The sequence below is a fragment of the Schistocerca gregaria genome, chromosome 4 (genome assembly GCF_023897955.1).
Source record: "Schistocerca gregaria isolate iqSchGreg1 chromosome 4, iqSchGreg1.2, whole genome shotgun sequence".
Classification (NCBI taxonomy): domain Eukaryota; kingdom Metazoa; phylum Arthropoda; class Insecta; order Orthoptera; family Acrididae; genus Schistocerca; species Schistocerca gregaria.
The window spans coordinates 745,659,601-745,683,676 of NC_064923.1; the positions used below are offsets into that span (position 1 = coordinate 745,659,601).

The 24,076-nt window shown below is 38.5% G+C and overlaps 2 long non-coding RNA genes across 3 annotated transcripts in view; both read right to left on the reverse strand.

Moving 5' to 3' along the window:
- Positions 1 to 9,090: 9,090 nt before the first annotated feature.
- LOC126267449 (uncharacterized) overlaps positions 9,091 to 24,076 on the reverse strand; it is a 51,312-nt gene continuing 36,326 nt past the window's right edge. For both annotated transcript variants that reach the window (XR_007549006.1, XR_007549005.1), the window contains one exon: positions 9,091 to 9,202. This is a non-coding gene — a long non-coding RNA (uncharacterized LOC126267449). The remainder of the gene's footprint in view (positions 9,203 to 24,076) is intronic.
- LOC126267450 (uncharacterized) lies at positions 22,266 to 23,227 on the reverse strand. The gene is made up of 2 exons (XR_007549007.1): positions 23,078 to 23,227; positions 22,266 to 22,563 (listed from the first exon to the last, which is right to left on the reverse strand). It is a non-coding gene; the product is annotated as an uncharacterized LOC126267450 (long non-coding RNA).

The following is a 24,076-nucleotide window of genomic DNA, read 5'->3' on the forward strand; positions in this document are numbered from 1 at the left end:
CTTCGCTCGACATCAAAACTTTTACCCTGGAAGTGTCGTCGACCCCTGTCCTCTGCGTCATTTCTACTGGCTCCCCCTGCCCCTTGGTGCAATCTGCCCTTTGGCGCAGGATCTTTAATGCCTTACACAATCTGTCTCATGCCGGGTTGCGGGCAACGAAAATACTAATCACTGGACGTTTCGTCTGGCCAGGCGTGCAGCATGATCGCCACTCTTGAACACGCACATGTGTTCCTTGCCAACGTAGTAAGGTGGGCAGACATGCGCAGCTGCCTTTAGGACAGTTCGACGTTCCCAAGGGCTGCCTGCAGCACGTGCACATTTACGTGGTCGGCCCTCCCCCCCCCCCCCCCCCCCTTCCGAGGGTACAAATACATTTTTCCTATGATCGACCATGTAACCCGCTGGGTTAAAGTGGTTCCGATGGTCGGCATTATAGCGGAGACTACAGCTCTCATTTTCTTATCAGCATGGGTGACCCCTTTCACTTGCTACAGACCAGGGACGACAATTAGAGGCCCTGCTTTTCGCTCAACTGTGTGAACTGTGTGGAGTAGCGAAATGCCACATGATGGCCTATCCTCCGCAGACGAATGGCTCGGTTGAGCGATGGCACAGAACTCTTAAAGCTGCACTCATGTGCCACCGTGGGCTTTGGTCTGAGGCACTTCCTTGGCATCCGCTCCACCCACAAGGAAGACATGAATGCTTCACTGGCGTAGGTTTTATATGGAGAACCCCTCGTCCTGCCAGCCGAATTAGTTGAGGACACCCCCCCCGACCAATGCAGTCGACCTTCTGGCCCTTGTTGAATGAGTACTGCACACGTCACCCCCCTTTGCCCACCCCCACCTTGCGCTCATTCCACGCCACTGGTGTTTGTACACAAAGACCTGGCATCGTGCGAATTCATCATGCTATGAGACGAGTCTGTATGGGTGACCCTGCAACCACCATATTCCGGTCCACACGGCGTCTTACACTGTGGAGTTAACACTTTCATGATACTACTCAATGGATGACTGAATACGGTTTCAGTGCAGCAATTAAAACCTGCATAGTCCATTTCCGAGCCAGTTCCGACAGCCCCGGCTGTCCTGTCTTCACCGGCAGGACTTTTAGTTCACTTGCTTATTCTCACTGCATTCCACGTTCGACAGCTTCTCTTGTAATTTGCCTTGTTCAGTGTTAAAACAAATTTTCATTTGAATGCAAAAGTGTGTTATTACAGTCCTACACCACGTGATACCCACAACCTTATATCAGAATTTTGCACAGTAGTGTGGATCAACAGCTTGTACACTGGGCTTCCTGACACACAGCTCAATAAGACTATGTGCAGCATTATAGGATCAATACAGAAACACTCCAACTTTCTAGTTGTTTATTCCCAGCCTTATAGCTCCCCCATTATTGTGATGAGAATCTGCTCTCAAGCAGAAGTTTACAAAAATTGCTGTTGATATTTATCACCCTGTGCACAAAGATGTTCCTACATTCAATACAAACAGAATTCATCTATGTCATCCAGCACTATAAGGTGCAAAATGTCTGGTGGACAACGGAGTAACAACAACCAATGGACAGAAATATGGTAGAACAATGCTACCCCAGAATAGCTTAAAATGACCTGCATTTCATGCAGCCTACTAGGTTTTGAAGAGCACTGCAAAATCTGGTCTGCTCTCAACAGAGTGACAAATAGTAGAAGATGTGCTGACTCATTGTTCAAATGGGGGTTAACAACATAGCCCAGCTGTTACTGTGGTGCAGAATAACAAACTGCTGACTATATCATATGTGTGTGTCCAAAAAAATCCATTCCAGGTGATTGGCAGGAATTCATGGTGGCACCAAAGACAGCAATTGAATATATTCAGCTGCTGGATTTATGTCTGAGACCTTTTGTAAGTACTGTAAATTTGACTAGCATATAATTATGAATTCTCTTTATGTGTGTTAAATATGTGTGTATCTATTGTTAAAGCAAATAAAATTTTATTTCATGATGTGATACAAGCCATAAACTAAATAAATAAATAACATCTTCATTTCTACCAGCAATTCTTACCTGTGTTCCACACACCACAGAAATTCTGACATTTCCCACAGATAGAATATAATAGTGAAATGACTTAGCTACAGCCTCTGAGTTGTACCCTAAATAAAACTTTTATTCCTCAAAGTTGTGTGCACTGTTATGAAACTTCTTAACTGGTTAAAACTGAATGCCTGATAGGGACTCAAACATATAAACCAGAATTACCATGGCCTGAGCATTCCAGTCCGTTACTCCTGGGTATGTTTTATTAGTTCTATGAACTTTTTCATACTGTGTATTTGCATACTTTCATTCATTAATGAGTATATAACAGTTTTTAGTATGTGCATTTATTGTGGCAAAAGCTGTATCAAGTTTAGAAAATAATTTCTTATTTCCACCCTATAAATAGCAATAGTGTTTGTGTAGTAACTGTAATAGAATTTTAGTTAATCCATTTGTTTATATTGAACCTATATAAACACTGACACACGTTTTTGATAAAACATATATACAACTCATTTGATCTAATAATGACAAGAGCACGAATAACAACAATCACTCTTGAGTACAGGAACTGTATGCAGAGAGTGATAGCTACAGTTTATTGTTAGTACAGTGTTCAATATGGCACTTCAGAATTACAAATTAAAAGGATTATCGTTTGCTGCAAAGTTTAAAATTGTGTATCAAGTTCAATTAGAAGGCTTATCAGCAAATAATACATAGGTTCTAATGACAAGGTTATATTATACCGGGTGTTCAAAAATTCAGTGTCCAGACTAACAGGGATGAAGACAGAGGAAAACAATTATATTTCATAAGTCAACCATGTGCCAGAAACACACATTGTTGAAGCACTGAGTGTGTAAGATATTACTGTGTATAACTGAGAATAAGTAGTGTTTATTTTTTTCATTGCTTTATTGTTCTGTTCAGTATTACATTACAACAAATGTTTAAAATGGGCACCATTAACCTCAGCACAGAGCTGGTATTGCTGTAGCGGTGAGTCCTGTCTTCACTGGAAAGTGCATAGTATGATCTGAATTTGTGTGGCTGCTGCAAGAATTCTTGTGGCCAATTCCATATTTGAGTCAACTAGGGTATGATACACCTTGGCTTTCATACAACCCAAGAGAAAAAAGTTTAAGAGGATGAGGCTTAGGGATCTTGCAGGCCAGTGTACAAGGCCTCCCCAGCCAATCTGCCAATTGCCAAAAGTAGTGGTTATTACTGCTGAGACTAGCTCTACAAAGTGTGATGGGGTGCCAACATGTTTAAACCTTAACTCTTAAATCCTTTTGGTATATAAGGGGTAACAGTAATGTTGGCAGGTGGACATCCAAGAATACTCTGTGCATTGGTCACCTGAATTGAGAAGGTAACATTTAAGGCCCAAATAAATAGCCATCCATAATACTGGCCCACGTTTGCTGTGAAATGTCTTTGATGACCTCGTACAACTGTAATACGTCAGTTTTCATTCAACTAGGCATGTGAAGTGTGACTGTTGTAAATGCCTTCTGAGTAAATTGAGGCTGTTCATTAACCTGTTGCAGAAACCAGCATACATATTCCAAACAAGGTGCATAGCCATCTTGTCCAATGGTCTGTACTGTCATAGAACAGTAAGGATGAAGCAGCTGTTCATGCAACACATCGCAAACTAAAATATGGCAAGTACTGAGCACAGCAGCAATTGCTCATGTACTTGCCTCTGGATTGTTCTCACAGTGCAACAGCACTTGTTCCTCAACATTACGTAAAGTGCAATCTATAGTCTGCCCATATTAGCCATGCTTACTGACAGTGTGTCAGTATTTCCCAGTCAAGTGTGGATTGCAGTAAATGTATAATAGTGTGGACATTTGCCTGCAGGGAAACATTTCCAGTACATTCACTGGGCTCTTTCACTATGGTCTTCAGTCACACTATAAACAAAGTGAGTGTATTGCAGTTCCCCCTAAGTGTGGATAATGCAACTGTCATACAGGCACAAGTGCTATCCACTGTTTACTGACTCAGTGTCACATCTCAGACTAACATTTGGTGTAACAACAATAGACACAATGAATTTTATCCTCTCTGTGCATGCTCAGTGCTCATGCAATGTGAGTTTCTTACACATGATTGCTTTACGAAATATATTTTATTTGTCTCCTGTATTGTCCCTGTTAGTTTGAGTGCTCAGTTTTTGAACACCCTATATATGAAAATAACTCACCAAGTCTCAACAATATTTTGAAATGAAGCCCCAAACCATCTGCAGCCATAATGTTCTCCTTTTTGCAGCCACCATTGATCTTTCTGCTCAAAAGAAATGACTTATCAGACAATCAATAACACAAATAATGAGCAATGGACAATTTGTAATTGGTAAGGTGTTTGAGGTAGGTGGTTTGAGAGTTCAGAACACAAACAGTACAACATTTAGTGACCATCTTTGCATTCCTTGTTATCAGAGCTATGCTTGGACAAAACTACTGGTAGGACCATTGACTGCAAAGTGAAGGTTTCAGGTTTGAGTCCCAGCCTCACACACAGTTTTAATCTTGTCAGAAAGTCTGATAACAGGATGCAATCTGCTACAGTGTGAAATGTACATTATGAAACCAACCCCTAGGCTATTGTTGAGGCATTTCACTACTACATCATTTGTCCCAAAAAGTGCTAACCAAGAAAAGCATGCAAGAGGAGTTTCTATAGTTTGGAAGATAGGTGAGGCATATGGATGGAACTGAATCAATGAAGATGGATTGCAAGTCATCCCTGGAATACATAGTTGGACACAGCACTGTCTAGAAAATGCATTGTTTCACATTTGAGTACTCTTCTGGCACACAATTTTAATGTAGCATAAGTTTCAGCAAGCAGTAATCACACAAATGTCAAATAAAGTGAAGCAGCTAAAAAGCAACTGATGGAGGCATGTTACAATGAAAATTAAATGACCTGCTTTCTCATCACTATTTTATTTTGATACAACCTCACCATAATCATCACCAGCCATTTGCATCCACTGCTGTATAAAGTCCACCATTTAAATTTCTAATGTCACCTATGGACCTTCCATTAAGTACTCACCCTGGTGTTCTTTAATCTGTTGGAAACCAGAAACAAACTTTCTTGGTGCATCTATCATCCATTCACCTGTTCACATGTCATGTCAATCTAAATTTCATTTAAATTACAGTCAAAACTGATCTTTCAATGCAAACTGTTCTCTGATCCATTTGTGAGTTTTCCTCTTGCTCCTAGTAAATCTCATAATACATCTATACATGTTTTTGAATTGTTTCTCCACAAAACTGCATGTCTCACTGCCTTTTCTTTACATCTCATTTCCTGATTCTATAGTTCACTCTTAACTTTTCTTCTTCTCATTTTAGTCTTGTTGTTGCTGATTTTCTGCCCTACATCAATTTTTGCTCTATTGTAATCCTCCAACTGTTCTCTCATCTCTGTAGGAAAACAGCAGTGTGCTATGTCATCATGAAAACTAAGGTGATTCAGATATGTTCCATTAAAATGAATAGGGAGAGAGTGTCAAACAAACAATAATTGGAACATCATAGAATAAGGTGAATTATACAAACAATGGATGTTAAATATCTGATGGTGATGGTAATGATAATGGCACTGAAAAACTCAAGCAGTTGTAGGCAATACACAGTATTATATCATATTTAATAAGAAAAATAATAAATACTAACTAGGAAAAGGAAATCAAGAAAAAGTATAAACAGAGTTAAAAACTTGTTGATGAGTATGGGTAACAATCTTAAAACTGTAAAGGACCTAATGTAAAGTAAAGTCTGAGTTAGCATTATTACAAGAAAGGGACAATTTGTTTAATTAAAAACATTTTAAATTTTATGAAATGAGTAACAAATATATTAGAGAATGTTACAGGACACATTATTCTATAGTGTGCTTGCAATACATACAGACTTCACACAAACACTTGACATATGAGGTTGTTAATTTCATATTCTGGACCTAGAGAGGCTGCTGGGCCCAACCGACCAAAAACATTGGCGGATGTGATGTGGACAGGCACGTGGTCAGCACATTGCTCTTCCAGTCATAGTCAAGTTTCTTGACCTTCAAACTACTACTGATCAGTTGAGCAGCTCCTCAGTTAGTCTCATCTCATATCAGTTTCTCAACCAAGGAAAAATCCGTGGCTTCCCAGGAATTGAACCTGGGTCCCCCACATGACAGTCAGCCTTGCTGAAAGCTCAGCTATGGAGGCCGAATATCATATGAGGAGCAGAAATATTCATATGTGTGAATAACCTTGTTGATGAGATAGAGGACACTTACTTTTGATGTGAGATGCATCCATACAGCACATGTGAATGGATAAATCTTTGATGGGCTTCGAAGACTGCTTGGTTGTTTAATATTAAACTGCTATCTTTTGCCTAGTTGTAAATAATACAGAGTGTTTCATTAATGTGAGTAGTTACGTACCCCTAATCAGCATTCAGGTAGTACACTGCTGCACTTATGGGAAGTGTCTGTCACACTGGTGAGATGGCAGACCCTACTGACTGAACCTCCAACTAGCTGTCAGTTTCCTGTGTGAATCTGAAAGGCTGAGTTATTTTAAGTACCTCGTCTGGGGAAGGGTCTGAATGCCATAAAGCCTGTGCATGCATTTCCTTATAGGATGAACACTGAAGAAGCAAGTCTTGAATCATGGAGTCAGATTGTGATTTGTAACATGTTGCTTCTGAGCACACAAAAGCACAGTGACGATTAAGATGCCGAAGGTCCTTATTGTATTCTGACTTGCTGGTAAAATAACAGACCACTCAGGATGAACACCATTAATGATGTGACAATATTTTACAAAGTTCAGCAAAAGACAGACTATCAGGATCTGTTGTGGAGGAAAACTTATCGGGTAATACCAGTACACTAAATCAGGACCATTAAAGAAAGAAAAAAAGTTCATTTTTGATCTGAATCAGTTACCTTGTAAGCAGAGAAATAATGGCTGAGGTACCATCAATACATTTTGCAATCATCAACACCATCTAGAAACAATGGCATGGGAATCTCAAAGGTGTCTTGTTTCTGATGGATAGTGCTGTTATTTGCTGCTGTAATAAGATCAATTGCTATTGCTGCTGTTGCAGTAGTCACTGTTGTTGTTCCTTCTGTTGTAGAAGCCACTGCTTCATGAGTTCCAGGTCAATATTGCCTGACAGATTGATGTACTTCAAGTTTGAAAATATTCATACCACTACTGAAGTCTGCAATTATGAACATATTTTACTGGGCAAAATATTCTGACACAGGAGCTCTATTATGTGGCTTCTCTCAAGAGCCCCACTTGTGGTGACAGCCAGCAGATCACAGTGCCACTGATGGTGAGGGCTGCAAGTAGAATTCGATCTCCAATAGCTGTGATAGCTCAATATCTCTGCTGGAGCCAGTTACAGCAGTTCTGCTACCTTTGTTATAGATGCATGTGACCAGCACTTTCTTCCAGGCTCTGGGCACAGGTTTTTATTCAAGGGATCTGTGGTGTATTGTGATTAAAATGGGAGCTAACTCAGCTGCAAATTCTGTATAGTATCTGACAGGAATTCCACTGGGCCTCAGAGCCTTCTCTAGTGTTTGTGATTTCATCTGTTTCTTAATGCCACTGACACTAATACCTGCACCACTGATATTTGCCTCAATGCATGAAGCAAACTTTTGCACTACATGTGTAACTTTCTTAGTAAAGGAACATTTGAAAACAGTGCTAAACATTACTGCTTTAGCTTTGCCACCTCTAATTTCATCTAAGAATGTTATCATTAAAGTAATGTTACGTAAAGAAGTTCCAAAGGTAAGATGTTACTGAGAGTCTCACCAGAAGAGATAAGTCGTATGGATGAACTATAAGATATTCAGACTTACTTAAATTGTTGTTGGACAAAATAGTGGCATGTAGCAACATTATATTAGATTAATACTTGTTCTATAGATTATGAACACAACATTTCATAATCATGTGGAGTGTGTCAGTTTAACATAAGTTTTCTTTACACCATATATTTTTTTTTTCTTTTTTAATGCTATTTCACATCTAAAAATTCATCTACTGAGCAGAAGGAGTTGTCATTCAGAAATTATTTTAATTTATTTTTAAACATTGGTCAGTTATCTGTCAGACTTTTAATGCTACTTAGCAAATTACCAAAGATTTATTGGTCAGGTATCTCTCAGACTTTTAATGCTACTTAGCGAATTATCAAAGATTTCTGTAGCAGCATAATTCTCCCCTTTCTGTGCCAAACTCTGAGTTAACCCAGAACAGTGAAGATCACCCTTTCTTTTAAAGTTGCATCTACACACTTTACTATTAGTCTTGAATTGTGGTGGGTTTCTAATAACAAATTTCATATGTAAATATATGTATTTTGAAGATGTCAATATCCGAAGTTCCTTAAATTAATGCCTGCAACATGATCTTGGGTGGCCTCCAGCTATTATTCTGACTACTGGAAGGGTCAAGGGGTAGACAAAGGACGATTAATAAAAGAAAACACAGACTACATATTTGTAGGATGTATGCATGTGAGGAACCAAAGGACTGTTTCAAACTTGTCGGAGCATTAATGGCTTTAAAAAAATAGTATAGTATTACTGGTGCTCATTAATGATGTTTCATAATTAGATACATTAAAAAAAGATGAAACTAAATGCCATGCCCAAAGACATAAGGTAAATAATATTTTACTGAGGTAAACACTTATCACTGAGCATACATTTCATCTTCATGGATGTTGAATGAATGAAATACAGGGAAAAGTCATAGTCATAGCAATATACAGACAACCTACTGGTGATGCAGACATTAACCAATTAGAAATATTGCTTAACACTCTGTTCACTGATAGAGCCACTGTAGTTGTGTGTGGTGACTTCAATATTAATCTTATGAGTGAAAGTAGGCTAAAAGACCAGTTCCTAAATCTGTTATGTAGTTGCAACTTGCTTCCACACATACACACACCCACAAGAATAACAAATAATACAGTCAGTCTTATTGATAATATATTTTCAAATATAGGATGCACAGAAGTTGAAGTAACAAATACTTATTTGGGATTATTTGACCACAATGCTCTTGTCCTCTAAATTCCTTCAAGGCCACTGAAAGAGAAAAAAAGCACACTTCATGTATAAAGGAAATATTTCTACAGAAAACTGTGTTGAATTCATAAATAAGCTAACTAATGAGGCTTGGGCAGAAGTACTACCCCTAACAAATACAAATGATCCATAGAACACATTTTCTTCCATTTTCATGGGATATTTTGAAATATGTTTTCCAAAAAAGCTGTCAAAAATCAGGTGCCAGAATGGCATATTTCGACTATTTTCAATCTCTTGCCACGTACGGAATAATATGTTGGGGTTCCACAACAGCGCGCCTAAAACAAATTTTTTTGTTGCAGAAGAGGGCCATCCGAATAATAACCCACAGTCATCCACAGACACACTGCAAACCCATATTCAAAAAGCTTAGAATACTTACTATACCATCACTATACACATACAAATGTTTATGGTATGTCAGGACCCCTATTGCAGATTTTCAGACAAATGCCGACTTTCAGAATTACAATACCCATAATAGCACAGCACTCCATACTCAGCAAACAAAAACAACGAATACACAAAGGCATGTGAGCCATATTGGTGCAAAACTGTACAATGCACTGCCAGTCAACATCAGGCAGTTAGAAGATGATAACAAATTTAAAACAGAGTCTAAAAAATTTCTAGTAGAACAATGTTTTTATTCTGTAAATGACTATGTAGGTCAATAATTTTTTCTGCTGATATTTATAAATGGAATATACTCTATCTGTGCCTAATCATTCATACCTAATCATTCATTACATTTACATACTTAAAGGACAGCTGTTGTGTGATGTAAATATATACTTAAGCAGTGTTGTGTATATAAGGACTTGCCATTTAGGAAGGACAAAACTAAAGCCTTATGAAAAACAGACTACGCATTTAAAATAACAAGCAGGGATGTATATAAGCTATATTAATTTCATTGTATTATTATTAACTTCATTGTATTATTTTTATTTTGTACTTCTTTACATATATGTTGTTTGTGTTCCATTTCTTTGAAATGGCTTACATGTACCCTTGACAACATCCATACAATATTTATTGTCAACGGAGGGATAAATAAAATAAATAATAAATAAATACTACCACTGTCAGAATATCATGTAGCCTACTCTCTCTGTAAATTACTCCTAACACATTCTTTTTATGAGAAAAAGTATTCTACTATGTAGGACATTTCCTGAAAAATTCTTGACCTGACTGGAATGAGCAAAATTGGTTTGCAGTTACAGAGAGGTGTCACATATCTTAGGACTTTTCTTAAATATGGTGAATGGAAGGCTGGATGGACACTCCAGCTCAACTTTGACAAGTGAGTGTAGCTACTGCATATTGATGTACATCAGAAAACATTCCTAAAGTAAGTGGTTACAAAGACAGCTTAATATTGGTGCTATAAAATTAATAAATGACCTAAGAACCCTATCATGGTAATCTTTAAAGTCAGAACAGTTGTCACCTTCCAGTGAAAAAATTACTTCTGTAGCCTTGTTAGGGATTACATTTCTTGAAACTAGTATCTGTTGATGTTACACAGATTGATTGTCAGAATAAATCTAATGCATCTGCATTTAGTTGTTTATCAGTCCAATATTTGACACCAATGTTATAAAAAGATTATTGAAGCTTATTGTCACCATTTCAATGTCTCATCATTTTTGTCACAGATATTACCTGGAAACTCAGATTCATTTATCTGATTATTTTATTTAATTGGATGGATAAAAAATCTACTCACCAAACAGTGGCAGAACACATACATAAAAGATGATTGTAATTGGCAAGCTTTCAGAGCCAGTGGCTCCTTCTTCAAGCCAAAGGATTGAAGGGGAAGGAAGAAGTGTGAGGGAAAAGGACTGGAGAGGTCTGGAAAAATTGGTTTTGGGTGACTTGTCCGAAATCTGCCCCTTTTCCTAGACCTCTTCAGTTCTTATCCTTCACACCTCTTCCTTCCCCCTTCAATACTTCTGCCTGAAGAAAGAGCCACTGGCTCTGAAAGCTTGCCAGTTATAATTGTCTTTTATGTGTGTGTTTTGCTGTTGCTTGGTGAGTAGATTTTTTTATCTATCCAATTAAATTATTTTGTCAATAATTCATTGTTTCTGATGTGATTGTTTTGTTATAGTGCTCCGGATAATTTTTATTTCACTACTGAAAAAGCCTGCTCCTTTTTCTTTATAGTTTTTAAAATCATATTTGTGTAAGGTTTCATTTATTTATTTATTTTTGTATATTGTCATGTTGTAACCAAAATCAAGTCCAGATCTGAAAGTAGGATACATTAGTAATCTTAGCTCTTACAGCACCTTTGTTGCAAACATCAACAGAACAGAACTGATCTGGACAGAGAGTGCTGCTATTTATACAAAAATCAAATATTCCAGAACATACACGTTTTACAAATATAATAAATCTGGAGACACTTTTAGAAATGGAGAACCTTTTAGGAATGATGTAGGTTACCAGTTCAGTTATTCGTTAGTACTAAATAACAAACATCTGAAATGGCAAACTGCACCATACCAATTACTGAAACCACACTGTGTGTTGCACAGCTATTGGCAGTATAACAACTTGAAGGATTTATATGAGAACTGGTGAGAAAGCAAGACATGCTAACTAATTTCTTTTGAAAACCTCATTTGTTTATTTAATTTATAAAATTTGTAGGAGAGTTGAGATAAAGTAATGCCTACTAATTTATTTCTTTTCTAAATCCTGGCCAATCCCCCACACTTTTCACTGATGAGTAACTTGATGAATGCTTTGCATGTACCATAAGTATGTCCATTTAATGGACTACACTAGCCAAGCACTTTTAAAAGGTTACACAATCAAAATGCAGAATAAATGAATATTTTGATACTATGAGTGACAGCCAGTGTGGCAGAATTGTAACTACATACATATGCTTACATACACTGCAAACATCTGAGTAGTGCATGGCAAGGAGAATTTAGCGTGGTATCATATGTTAAGGTTCTTCCTACTCTACTTGCGTATTGAGCTTGTGTAGGATGACTACTTGAATGCCTCTGTGTGTGCTGTAATTAATCTAATCATGTCTGTCTTCATGGTCTCTATAGTACTCATACATAGGGGAAAGGAGAAGGTCTCTACATTCTTTGCCTAATATTGGTTGTTGAGACTGTATAACTAGAGTTTTGTGGATTTTAATTTTTTGTTTTGTTATCATATTTATTTATCTGATCCCTGTGATCTGATATTACACTGTATGCTACAGATGGCAGTCAAAATATATTAATACCTGTAATTATTTTGGGTAGATTATGGTGTACAATACATGACAACAGATTTATATATGAAACAGTCAAATGAGATTGAGACAGATGAAAAAAGTAAACTGTTTATTATTTCAAATATAAGCACCATATCCCATTACGAGGCAAGATGGTCAGTGACTTCATGGCAAAGTGTTTGTGAAAGCCTACTGTAATCTTCCCCCTTCTTCCTAATTCCAGTTATTGTCCACAATAAGCAAAGTCTTTTATGAAAACTTTGATAGGACCGAAGATTACAAAAAATTCATCAGGTTACCTTCCAATAGGAAGTATCTTAGTCTTGAGAGAACTGTGACACACACCTGGACAACAGGGAAGTGACATGTAACAATATTATGAGAGAGAAAGTTGCTACTCACCTTATAGTGGAGAAGCTGTGTCGCAGATAAGCACAACAAAAAGACTCGCACAATTATAGCGTTTGGCCATTAAGGCCTTCGTCAACAATAGACACCCATACACACACAAACACACACACCCACACACACACACACACACACACACACACACACACACACACACACACACACACACACACACACACTCATGATGCGTTGATACTCTGAAATAATACATTGATAATGGCTTTGCATTATCCAAAATCTGTTGTTGTTGTCTTCAGTCCTGAGACTGGTTTGATACAGCTCTCGATGCTACTCTATCCTGTGCAAGCTTCTTCATCTCCCAGTACCTACTGCAACCTACATCCTTCTGAATCTGCTTAGTGTACCCATCTCTCGGTCTCCCTCTACGATTTTTACCCTCCACACTGCCCTCCAATGCTAAATTTGTGATCCCTTGATGCCTCAAAACATGTCCTACCAACCGATCCCTTCTTCTAGTCAAGTTGTGCCACAAACTTCTCTTCTCCCCAATCTTATTCAATACCTCCTCATTAGTTACGTGATCTATCCACCTTATCTTCAGTATTCTTCTGTAGCACCACATTTCGAAAGCTTCTATTCTCTTCTTGTCCAAACTAGTTATCGTCCATGTTTCACTTCCATACATGGCTACACTCCAAACAAATATTTTCAGAAACGACTTCCTGACACTTAAATCTATACTCGATGTTAACAAATTCCTCTTCTTCAGAAACGCTTTTCTTGCCATTGCCAGTCTATATTTTATATCCTCCCTACTTCGACCATCATCAGTTATTTTGCTCCCCAAATAGCGAAACTCCTTTACTACTTTAAGTGTCTCATTTCCTAATCTAATTCCCTCAGCATCACCCGACTTAATTCAACTACATTCCATTATCCTCATTTTGCTTTTGTTGATGTTCATCTTATATTCTCCTTTCAAGACATTGTCCATTCCGTTCAACTGCTCTTCCAAGTCCTTTGCTGTCTCTGACAGAATTACAATGTCATCAGCAAACCTCAAAGTTTTTATTTCTTCTCCATGGATTTTAATGCCTACTCCGAGTTTTTGTTTTGTTTCCTTTACTGCTTGCTCAATATACAGATTGAATAGCATTGGGGAGAGGTTACAACCCTGTCTCACTCCCTTCCCAATCTCTGCTTCCCTTTCATGCCCCTCGACTCTTTATAACTGCCACCTGGTTTCTGTACAAATTGTAAATAGCCTTTCGCTCCCTGTATTTTACCCCTGCCACCTTCTGAAATATAGATTTGCCAAATAAAACCTGCCAAAAAAGGGCCACTAATTGCAGTGCTCTATCATTTGTAGATTACAAAAAAATTTCTAGTTTGCTTAGCTTTCCATGTAGAATTGGCTCCAGTTCTTCTTGTCTTGGGGTCTGATTCTTAAAGCTGAAATTCTCACATTTCAGGTCCTCATGGTTGAATTGATCTAAATGAATTTGAAGATTGTTGTTGCAGAATATTTGTTGTTATATTAAAAATAAAGATTCCAAGACTTACCAAGCGGGAAAGCGCCGGCAGACAGGCACATGAACAAAACACACAAACACACACACAGAATTACGAGCTTTCGCAACTGGCAGTTGCTTCGTCAGGAAGGAAGGAAGGTAGGAGAGGGAAAAATGAAAGGGTGTGGGTTTTAAGGGAGAGGGTAAGGAGTCATTCCAACCCCGGGAGCGGAAAGACTTCCCTTAGGGGGAAAAAAGGACAGGTGTACACTCGCACACACACACACACACACACACACATATCCATCCGCACATACACAGACACATTTTGTCACATTTTAGTATATCATACAGTCTTTTGAATTTCCACATTAACAAAGCCAAAGTTACATTGTTTGCCCAGAATACAAAAATATGTCTGATAACATCAGAGGCATGCATACTACTGTTTCACTCTGCGGTAAAAACAATATTCTAAAGGATTTACAATTTTTTTTGATGAATGAATTTCTATTAATTTCAGTTATTATTTCATAAATGAATCCAGAAATAAACAAAGTAAACAGCACTAGATTGCATAATTAATAATAGATATTTTAAATGTACCAAATAATTCATAATATCTAATATTTCTAAAAAAAATTATTTTAACTGTCCATTCAGAGCTAGTACTTATCGACTGTAACATCAAAAATAAAGTAATTCCTTTTCATAAATTTTAGCTTGAAATATAACATATTGTGTATAAAATTATCTGAAAGTTTTCAGAAAATCAGTTGAGATATTATTGACCTGTCCAAAAATCGAAAAATAATACTGGTATCAACAACTACTGTTGAGGAAATGTAATGCTAGACGAGGATGTCCTGTTACACTACAGAGCCATGATTGCAACAAGGTGTGCAGCTCTTCATCCAAGCAAAAAATAACCATGAATGTCTTTGTTCAGTGCTCCAAAAATGTGGCAATCATATGGGAATAGTTCAGCACTGTATGGAGGATACATAAGGGCATCCCAGTGAAATGTCTACTGCTTAGTGAAAAACAACATTGGCAACATGTGGACAGGCATTCTCCAGCAACTTTCCTGGACACATGTTCTTGATACCGTGCTGAAATTTTTGCAAAGTATCCACATAATACCATGCATTAATTATGGTGCTGTTTTGCAGAAAATCACTGAGCAGTGGGTCAATGGATGGCTTCATTCTGCTGTAGGATAATGTCCTCCAACATGTTGTCAAGGTTGTTTCAAATATGCTGCAGATGTTTCTCTGGGGAGCCCTTACACATCCTTCATACAGTCTCAATCTCTCCCCGTGTGATTGCCATATTTTTGGAGCCCTGAAAGAATACAGGCATCAGTTTTCTTCAGTTGTAGAGGTGGAAGAAATTGAGGTTCCATAGGCACCCATAAATATTTTTACAAAGGCATTGGCTACCTTGCCTCACAGTGGCATAAATGTATTAACAGCTGAAAGATTATTTTGCAATGAGGGTTAAGTGCCAGTTTTGCATTAACTGTTTTATCTATATCATTAGATGGTATGTGAACAGGTTTTGCACATAGTGAGATGTAGGTGCTAGGAAGGCCATAAGAGGTAGATCCTACTTATTTATTTATTTACTTATTTACATAGGACCAAATCTCGAAGATCATGGAACATGTCAGTACATGAAATTACAACATAAAAGTAATAACAGGTAAAAATAAAATGTTTATGAACCCAAAAATAGCCAAGCCAAAATTTAAAGTAAATGCAGTCAACAATGCAACAACAGTCAGCTTAATTTTCAAGGAACTCTTCTACAGAATAGAAGGAGTGACACTGAGGAAACTCTTCAGTTTCGATTTGAAAGCGCATTACCGCTAAGATTTTTTAATTCTTGTGGTAGCTTACTGAAAATGGATGCAGCAGTACATTGCACACCTTTCTGCACATGAGTTAAGGAAGTCTGATTCAGGTTGGATATCTACCAAGTATTAACTAAAAGAAAGCTGCTTATTCTTGGGAATAAGCTGATATTGTTAACAAGAAACAACAGTAAAGAATATGTATATTGAGAGGCCAATGTGAAAACACCCAGACTAGTGAATAGGGGTTGACAAGAGGTTCACGAACTTACACCACTTATTGCCCGAACTGCCCATTTCTGAGCCAAAAATATCATTTCAGAATGGGAAGAGATAACCCCAAAATATAATACCACACAACATAAGTGAATGAAAATAAGCAAAGTAGACTAATTTTCATATTGAACGGTCACTTACTTCAGATACTGTTTGAATAGTGAATCACTTGTTCATGCTAACAGGGTTGAATGCAGAACATGTTACACAGGTTGGCTATATTGGACATAGAGATCATATGTTTCCACTTGCTCCTGTCATTTTGTGACATGTCTCTTGTGCGTCTTCATTGATGGTACAACAAATAGCAGAAAGAATGTGAATAACTCTGCGAAGTGAAGTAACAGAAAAATTGCTAACTCTAAGAGACATCAGTTATTGAAAAAAGAGCATAGGTGGGAAGCATTTTGCTCCTGATGTTGTAATGAATACCATGACACAGCTCCCAATAAGAAACAATCTAAAGTTGTTCATATAAAAGGTAATTATTTTGTGGACTTTCAGTAAGCAGCTACAAAGCTAAGGTTAATATAAGATCTGCCTCGTGGTTTAAAATCACTATTCTTAAGTAATCCAGATAAGAAAATGCAGTTCATGAAATAGAGGGATGGGAGATGAAAGTGTTGAAAAAAGGGTGCTGAAGTGGAGATTTCAAAAAGATCATGTTCAATGAGGTCAAAGATCCAAAAGGATTTCTTCAGAGAAGAAAACAGATCTCAGAAGTATTACAGAATACAAACCTGAGGTGCACAAACAGATTTAAAGCGAAATGTGCAAAGACTGAACAGTAAAATGGTTATTAGAGGTAGAAATATTACAAAAACATTTTTGATGGACTTAGCCCATTTAGCACTTTAGTGAAAATTTATTCCAAAACGTCAGTGTTTACTTTATACTTTTGGATCATGCCAAGTGATAACATGATTTGTTAAAGTCAATGAGCAAGTGTTAATGTGGAGTTGGTGCATATTTGTGTCCACATTATTTACATAAATTTTGTTCTGAATTAACTAGAAAGTACATTTTATTACCTAACTACAATTATGTTTGTTATTGTCACTGTTGCATTTTGAAATCTTTTCTGTCATCTTACTTTCTCTTTTTGTTTGTGCAAGTAGTTTCACTTTGTATTCACCTTCTCCTTTTCACCGTAATCTACCATACAATTTTATCCTGGCTATATATACTCAATAATACGTAACTTACTTCCAAACCATAACGAAAATTTTTTTTCCGCTTTCAACACTACCGCTGCTATAAAATCCACCGTTCCCAGTTCATAAACTGTTCCATTCATCTATTAAACAACCATTTCGGCTCGTTCTAACAACTTTCGCTTTATTTCCATTTCCGTTTTTCCCATATCACCGATCATTTGTTAGCCGCTTCCCACAGGTTTTAACGCCATTATTTCTTCATCAGGCAATTCTTAACCTCATTTTCATAATCTGCCGCCACAAAACCACTCCTTTTAATACATTTACACGCAGTTTTTTTTCTAAATTTTCCTGAATTTCTCCACCCTGTAACGTGTTTTGGAGGCAACACAACCAACTAACCTTTGTGCACATCATTGTTTACCAACCTAATTTCACCACAGAATTGACATAGCTCAGCTTCAACCAACACTTTTTTGACTTTTTACACAACAGATCTCCAGTTGCTTTCTAGTTCACCTTTATCTCTCCCCATATATTTTTATTTTTATTTTAATTTCAGCCTCATGTTACACTTTCCACATTCTAATACCATGTCACCCTCACAACATCCCCACAACGGCCCCATTAAGTTTTATTTACATTCCCTCCGCAAATATGCCTTCACCCTATCCAGATTACGCTCCCATATTTTATTTACTCAGGCTTGTCTGACATTTGGCATTACCCCCAAAGGCCTCACACTTAAAGTTCCCATCTCCGGCTGTAACCCTTCTTTCCATCAGCCCCTATACTAGATCCAAACTGAACAATCCATAGCCCTCACTTGCCTAATCCTTCACCTACACGTCAACTCAGCCAATGAACACACTCGTCAACTCCTATCCTTAATAAAAGTCCTCAGTCTTTCCTCTCCCATATCCACACTGGCTGTTCAGAGCATCCTCCTACAGGCAAACCGCAAATTAGAACAGTATGCCACCCTCCACCTCAAAAAACTATCCAATCTCATGATTTACCACCTCCAGAAAGGCAACTCACTCACCCTCCACAACCTTTCCGGCAAACCTCAACCTTCTCTCATTGTACACAGACCCAGTCTCTCCCATCTACTCAGTCTCCCACTTCCAGCTCCACTCCCTCCAAAACCTCAAAATTCTAATCAACACAATCTGGAACCACAACACCCCAATTCAGTAGTTAACCTTTCCTGCAAACCTCCCTCCCAATCCAAAACCTCTGTCCTATCCAAAGGCCTCACCTTCGGCCCTACTCCCAGATTCAACCAAACAGCCTTCGTCATAGATTTACTGTCCTACACTCATAGTCTCTGCTGGAAATATCACTTTGCCATGAAAAAGAAAAAAAATCCTAATCCTACTCCTAATAATCCAACTCCCCAAGACACTATACAAATTGAACCCTGCCTGGAACAGTTCCGTCCTCCGTCACAGCGGGACCCGCCTCCTCTTCCTCAAAATCACCCTCTCCAAACCTTCCAAGAATTTCTCACTTCCAGCCTTGCCCCTCAATCCTTCTTGAAAAACCTTAATCCTATTCCTAACATCACCACAGCTGAAGCCCAGGTTATACATGATCTGAAAGCTGACCGACCCATCGCCATTCTTCTGGTGGACATGGGTTCCATGACCGTGGTACTTGATCATCAGGAGTATGTGGCTGAGGGACTACGTCAGCTTTCAGACAACACTACATACAAAGTTTTCCAAGGTAATCCCATTCCTGATGTCCAGGCGGAGCTTCAAGGAATCCTCAGAACCTTAGGCCACCTACAAAACCTTTCACTTGACTCCATCAACCTCCTGACCCCACCAACACCCGCACCCCTACCTTCTACCTACTTCCTAAAATTCACAAACCCAATCATCCCAGCCACCCCATTGTAACTGGTTTCCAAGCCCCCAAAGAACGTATCTCTGCCTACATAGATCAACACCTTCAACCCATTACATGCAGTCTCCCATCCTTCATCAAAGACACCAACCACTTTCTCGAACGCCTGAAATCCTTACCCAATCTGTTACCCCTGGAATCCAACCTTGTAACTATTGATGCCACTTCCTTATACACAAATATTCTGCATGTTCAGGGCCTCGCTGCGATGGAGCACTTCCTTTCATGCCGATCACCTGCCCCCCTACCTAAAACCTCTTTCCTCATTACCTTAGCCAGCTTCATCCTAACTCACAACTTCTTCACTTTCGAAGGCCAGACATACCACCTATTAAAGGGAACAGCCATGGGTACCAGGATGGCCCCCTCATATGCCAACCTATTTGTGGGACACTTAGAGGAAGCCTTCTTGGTTACCCAGGCCTGCCAACCCAAGGTTCGGTACAGATTTATTGATGACATCTTCATGATCTGGACTCACAGTGAAGAATAACTCCAGAATTTCCTCTCCGACCTCAACTCCTTTGGTTCCATCAGATTCACCTGGTCCTACTCCAAATCCCATGCCACTTTCCTCGACGCTGACCTCCATCTGTCCAATGACCAGCTTCACACATCCATCCACATCAAACCCACCAACAAGCAACAGTACCTCCATTATGACAGCTGCCACCCATTCCATATCAAACTGTCCCTTCCCTACAGCCTAGTTCTTCGTGGCAAATGAATCTGCTCCAGTCCTGAATCCCTGAACCATTACACCAACAACCTGAAAACAGCTTTCGCATCCCGCAGCTACCCTCCTGACCTGGTACAGAAGCAAATAACCAGAGCCACTTCCTCATCCCCTCAAACCCAGAACCTCCCACAGAAGAACCTCAAAAGTTCCCCACTTGTGACAGGATACTTTCCGGGAGTGGATCCGACTCTGAATGTGGCTCTACAGCAGGGATACGACTTCCTCAAATCCTGCCCTGAAATGAGATCAATCCTTCATGAAATCCTCCCCACTCCACGAAGAGTGTCTTTCCATCATCCATGTAACCTCTGTAACCTCTTGGTTCATCCCTATGAAATCCCCAAACCACCTTCCCTACCCTCTGGCTCCTACCCTTGTAATCACACCCAGTGTAAAACCTGTCCCATGCACCCTCCCAGCACCACCTACTCCAGTCCTGTAACCTGGAAGGTGTACACGATCAAAGGCAGAGCCACGTGTGAAAGCACCCACTTACCCACTTGATTTACCAACTGACCTGCCAACACTATGAAGCTTTCTATGTGGGAATGACCAGCAACAAACTGTCCATTCACATGAATGGACACAGGCAGACAGTGTTTGTTGGTAATGAGGATCATGCTCTGGCTAAAAATCCCTTGGTGCATGGCAGCACATCTTGGCACAGTGTTACAGTGTCTGGATTATCTGGATACCTCCCACTGACACCAACCTATCAGAATTCCAGAGATGGGATCTTGCCCTTCAATATATCCTTTCTTCCCATTATCCACCAGGCCTGAACCTCCACTAATTTCAAGTTGCTGCCACTCATACCTCACCTGTCATTCAACATCATCTTTGCCTCTGTACTTCCACCTCGACTGACATCTCTGCCCAAACTCTTTGCCTTTACATATGTTTGCTTGTGTCTGTGTATGTGCAGATGGATATATATGTGTGTGTGTGTGTGTGTGTGTGTGTGTGTGTGTGTGTGTGTGTGTGTGTGTGTGTGTGTGTGTGTGTGCGAGTGTATACCTGTTTCTAAGGTAAGTCTTACCCTAAGGTAAGTCTTTCCATTCCCAGAATTGGAATGACTCCTTACCCTCACCCTTAAAACCCACAACCTTTCGTCTTTCGCTCTCCTTCCTTCTTTCCTGATGAAGCAACCACGGGTTGTGAAAGCTTGAATTTTGTTTGTGTGTGTTTGTGTTTGTTAGTGTCCCTATCAACATAACAAGGCTTTCGTTTGGTAAGTTACATCATCTTTGTCTTACCATCTTGAGAATATATAAGAAAAGTAGTGTTAGGAGCTCCAGCTTTCTGAAAGTCTGAGAGTCTAGTTTTGCTTGCATTAGCGATGCTCATGGCTCTCTTTTGTATCTTGAAAGTCCTAAGTGCAAAGAATTACCCCAGAACATTACAGCACATCTTACAAATCTTATGAGTGCATAGTATGAGCTTTTTACCATTTTCTGACAAGTACATGCTCACAGCACTCAGGGAAATGCAGCCAGTTCTTCTTTTATTGTTGACTTGATCAAAATGTTTACTCCATTGTAGATTACATTGTACCTACAGATCCAGAAATTTAAATTCATTGTTAGTTTTCACTGGTTGCTCCTTAATTGTTACAAGGGGCTGAGAGGATGTGTATATGCATAATGAAGTGACATATGAAAATTTTACTGCTTATGTACATCACAGATATTTGAGATTTGAAAAGGTCTCTGGAATCACATAGTTTCATTTGTCTGGGAGAAATTTGTGTTTTGTGTATTGTGGAATTTCATGAAAATATTCATTTTAGCACTGACAGTTAATGTGTTGTTTATATCCTAGTTGTCAAATTGTTCAGCAGCTACACTCATAGCATTCTGTGCTGCTGTTGTATTGTTTTCTTTGAGGAGTACAGTTGATGATTTATGAGAATCTACATTCTGGCCCAAGCTTTGATATACAAGAGGGACAGCAGAGGTCCCAGTACCAAGCATTGAGGCACACTCTGCTTCACTGTTTTACTTTCAGATAAAATTTCAGTTACAGTACTGAATTGAGTTGCTTTTATGTATGTATATCATATTGACCTTTGCCAGCAATTGGTCACAAACTATGCAATCCTTCCATTTTTCAGTTCTCTGATATCATACTGTTCAGTTTTTATCACCAACATTTTATGAAAGTCTATGACAGACACAGAAGTATGATAGTAGGAGGTTTTATATCCATGAGATCTTGTATTATATTAGATGAATTAATGCGGTCATACACAGCCAGTTCTCTATATCTGCTCTGTCTAAACCTGCGAATGAGTTTTAAAAAAAGAAATAAATCAGCAGTTATTAGGTTCTCACAACCCCTCACATGAACATCACTGTAAACAAATCTGTTATATACAAAAATAAACACATAAAATAAAGGTAATCTGTAGTATTATAACAAATTAAATTGATCTCTGAGGTAGCAATTGCGACAAAAATGTTGAGACACAAAATGGTGCCCATCAGATTAGTAATTATCTCTTAATACTATCATCAAATACTGGATTGACAAATAAACAACCAAATGCAGATGCATTATATATATTCTGACAGAAATTCTACATAATAATAAAAGACACTAGTTTGGAAAACGCACCTCCAAGATTGCTACAGAAGTCATCATATCACTGAAGAGTGATGTAGTTGGCTGTAACGATGATTATGTTAGGTTTCTCAAGTCTTTTGTTGATTTCATAGCATCAACATTAACCTATCTTTGTAATCAGTGAAAGACTCAGAGAACATTTTCTGATAACATGCAGCAATGCCACTCACCTGTGAAAGTTAAGCTAACCCAGTCATCTCTAATGGTTGACCAATTTGGCTCCTTCCAGTCAAACCCAAGTCAACACGAGCAAATATGAAACATGAGGACCACAAGGTTCAAGCATTACTACAGTCATAGTAAATTATAGCTGCACAAGGATGAAAACAGTTACCAGCAGATACAAGTAGTTTAATTAAATCTTCATCTCACAAAAAATACTACCATTCAGTATTTATTGTATAAAACTGAGCTGCAAGTACAAAAATAAGTGATAATTGTTGTACACTAAATGAAATGGCTTGAATTAATTTGTTACTGACTAGAAGAACAAAAACTGTCAACTGAAGTTAACTAACCTGTGCCCATATGAGCACTATATAACCACTTGGCTAGATAAGTTAGATAAGGTAATAAGTTATATATAAAAGATTACACTCTATTAACTTATTCATGCACAACTAATATGGGAAAAGAAGGAGTTGTTACATACAGGGTAACAATTATTGAACTACATGAAATTAATCATCATAACTTCTGAGCAGTTTGCTTAAGGGCATTCAAACTGCACTGTTGCTGTGGGTCATGATGGGAATTAGTATGTGCATGTGCACGGTTCTTGCTGTTGTTGGCAATTTGCACATCAAAATGTCATGGTACAGCATGCCTGAGCATATAGCACTTGTGAAAGTTCGCTATGCAAGCAATAGCAGCCCAGCTGTGGGTTAAAGTAAGTTTGCGACTGAGTTTCAGCTGAAGACAGCTGGTCCAAGTGTCTTAACAATCTAGAATTTTATTTGCAAGTTTGAGAGAACAGGTGATGTTTGTGATGACAGTGTTGGTAATGTTGGTTGTCCAAAAAGACTGAAAGTGCCTGAAAACATTGAGAAGACACCTGCTGTCTTTTAAACCAGCCCCAGCAAATTAATCATACAAGCTGCTGTAAAAGACTAACAAGTGTAATCAAGAAGGCCAAACAGTTGCACTATGCACAAAGAATTAGCAATTCA